At 38.6% G+C, this 3,468-nt stretch overlaps 1 non-coding gene across 1 annotated transcript; it reads left to right on the top strand.

The window, feature by feature from the left end:
- The first annotated feature begins 1,385 nt into the window (after window positions 1-1,385).
- On the top strand, window positions 1,386-1,488 carry LOC126021493 (U6 spliceosomal RNA). Its single transcript, XR_007500005.1, has one exon. It is a non-coding gene; the product is annotated as a U6 spliceosomal RNA (small nuclear RNA).
- The last annotated feature ends 1,980 nt before the right edge of the window (window positions 1,489-3,468 follow it).

Raw genomic sequence — 3,468 nt, forward strand, 5'->3', positions numbered from 1 at the left:
TCTATCCCCAGTGTCCCATATGGTCCCCCAAGCCAGGAGTGATTTCTTTTTTTTTTTCTCTTTTTTTTTAGGTCATGTGGACAAGGAATGGGTGAAAGAAGGAGAAAAGAGGAGGAGAGGGCAAAGGAGGAGGTTCAGAAAGGAGGAGGAAGAGGAAGAGGTGGAGGAAGAGGAGGAGGAGGAGGAAGAAGAGGAAGAGGAGAAGGAGGAAGTGAAGGTGAAGGAGAAAGAGGAAAAGGAGGAGGGAGGAGGGAGGAGGGAGGAAGTGGAGGAGGAAGAGGAAAAGGAGGGAGGTAGAAGAGGAAAAGGAGAAAGGAAGAAGTGGAGGAGGAAGAGGAAAAGGAGGGGGAGGAAGTGGAGGAGGAAGAAGAAAAGGAGGGAGGAGGAAGTGGAGGAGGAGGAGGAAGAAGAGGAAAAGGAGGAGGGAGGAGGAGGGAGGAGGAGGGAGGAGGAGGAAGAAGAGGAGGAAGAGGAGGAGGAAAAAAGGGAAGGAAGTAGAAAAGAAAGAGGACCAGGAGTGATTTCTAAGCACAAACTCATGAGTAACTCCTGAGCATAACCAGGTGTGCCTCCCCCCCACAAATACTCCTTGAATATAACCTCAAAGAAGATTGTCCTTTGGGTCACTAGTTACAAATATGGTTCCACCATGAGCATAAAACATGGGGTATTAGTGACATTTATTAGCAGGCACTAAGGCACTAAGTCTTCAGAAGATTGTCAGACTCCTTAGTGAAGAAAGAATACAAGGATCACTTAACTAGTTAGGGAAGAGTGAGATTCAGGTCCTGGTGACTATCAAGGCAATCTTAGATTTTTTTTCAGTGAATACAGTCAACAGTCTAAGAGTTTTCTGTATAAGATTCTGTTCCCAAAAAGTATCTGCTGCTCTATGAAATGGTCCTGGAATAGACAGAACTCCTGTGAGTAAAAGCAAGAATGAAGTGTTGACTAGTTTCCAGAAGCTCTTACTGATTCCAGCTGAATTTCCAACACAGAGAAAAGGTGATACCTAGTGAAGTGAGAAACTGGGCCAAAGAAACCTGGATAATCCTCCATATTCTGAAATATGTCTCTTGTTTATAGAAGGAACTAAAGCAATGTAACCTTCATAATGAGGCTGCAGATGTTTCTGATGTTGGTGGGCTCCGTTGATTTGATAGTGGCTTCATGGAATCCAAGCCCAATTTCCACCAATTTTAGCATCCTCAGTGAGACAGGGATGCAAATATTGAGGGCTGGACTTCGAAGACTGCGCCATATGGAGTCAGTCAGGAAGGTTTTACTGTCCAACATAAAGCATCAGAGGGGTCCAATTCCTGGAAGCTTGTTTGGTTGGACAACAGCTGTCACAACGTTACTCCACACAAGTAAACACACAGCTTGGGCTTCGGCAGCACATATACTAAAATTGGAACGATACAGAGAAGATTAGCATGGCCCCTGCGCAAGGATGACACGCAAATTCGTGAAGCGTTCCATATTTAAAAAAAAAAAAAAAGGGAAAGTAACACTTTCTTTCTATGTGTCACCAATGCCACCCATTCCTTCTGCTTGATGAGCTGGAAGTACAGAGGTGATTATAAAAAGAACAAATAATAACAGTGTCCCAGTGACCATATTTTCTTTTTAATAGTAAAGGATTTTCAGGAGAAGAAAGAATAACCCATGTTGGGTCCTGAAGTTTTCGAGTGCCCAAATGATAATCCTTTCCAGACATTGGAAATAAATAATATCCAAATGTAGCTAATGTGGTAGAGGCAAGGTGGAAAAAAGAAAAGGGCATATGTTCAGATGGCAATTAAGTCGAATGGTATTTTTATACACACAAACACACAAAAATATCATAGAGTGGGAATTGATATGATGTTCACCTAATTCCCCTGAAAATAAGCCTGTGCTATCAGAATTATTTGAGGTGAAAAATAAAAACCTGGAAATATTTCTATTTAAGATTCCTTAAGTTTGTTTCACTTAAAACTAAGAGTCGAAATTTGTATTCTGGAATTTGAGGTGTTGAAAGCCACATTGGGCAGTACTGTTTCAAACAGCAATAGATCTTGGTACTGCTCACAGAGAGTATGTAATTTCAGGAATTGAACCAGGGTCTCTTGGCCTGCCAGGCAATTAACATAGTAACCCTTATAATAACATTCATATGAGTGCCTCTATGACCCATACTTAATGTTTTATTTATTAGCATTTTCAGATCAGAGAAATTAAACATATAGAAAATAAATGGTCTGCTTTATCACATCCAACAATCACCTAAGTTCTAACATTCTAATTTATTGAAATTAAATCTATATCCATATACAAGAAAGAAATTCCTGTCTTAGACTTCTTTCTCCTTTATTTGTTGACTGTTTAAAAAGGAGGCCAAGATTAACATTATAATCATAGTGGTCTCCTTTAAATTGGTTAACAAAGGTAATATGCCATCTAATTCTTGATGCTACTAAATATGCATAAGGCAGAACAAAAGAAAATATATAACTCATGAAAAAAAGTATTTGAAGTATATTGATTAATACTTTGGCCTCAGTTCAAAAGTGATTGGTTTAAATAAGTTAATATGACATATTTTCCCCATATTTTTGACTTATATATTAATCAAACAATGTCATATTTTGGTGATAAAATTGCATTCTACTGATCAAGAATGTGACCAATCTGTGCCTTTTACTTGGCAAGCAATTATTAAATGGATATATAAAGGAAAAAAAATTGCTTAAAACTACAGATAAGGAGTCACAGAACTAGAAGTTGCAGTATTTAGTGTGTAAAAAAATTAAGTAAATAAAAAAAATTTCAATGGCTTTTTAAATGTTTAACTTTGAAAAAACTAACAAATAACATGAAAGCATTGTGCTCTCTAAAATAAAATTTACATTATTTTAAATAAAAAATAATGAAGATATGAATGTTATGGATTTAGGATATGAATAAGATAACTTCAATATTGTTCATTTAATTTTTTTTGGGGGGGTCACACCTGGAAGCACTCCGGTATTACTCCTGACTCTATGCTCAGAAATCGCTCCTGGCAGGCTCGGGGGACCATTTGGGATTCGGGGATTTAAACCACCATTGTCCTTCTGCATGCAAGGCAATTTACCTACCTCCATGCTATCTCTTTGGCCCCATGTTAGTGTTTTATTTATCTTATTAAGGGGGATTCTTCTCTCAAAAAAAGGGGGAAGAAAATTTTAAAAAATTAAGAACAAATCACTGGGGCTGGAGAGATAGCATGGAGGTAAGGCGTTTGCCTTTCATGCAAGAGGTCATCGGTTCGAATCCCAGCGTCCCATATGGTCCCCCGTGCCTGCCAGGAGCAATTTCTGAGCATGGAGCCAGGAGTAACCCCTGAGCACTGCCGGGTGTGACCCAAAAACCACAAAAAAAAAAAAAAAAGAACAAATCACTATAATTTGGTTTACATGATTTCTAAGTTAACATGTGATGAAC

Source organism: Suncus etruscus, chromosome 10, assembly GCF_024139225.1.
Source record: "Suncus etruscus isolate mSunEtr1 chromosome 10, mSunEtr1.pri.cur, whole genome shotgun sequence".
Taxonomy (NCBI): Eukaryota; Metazoa; Chordata; class Mammalia; order Eulipotyphla; family Soricidae; genus Suncus; species Suncus etruscus.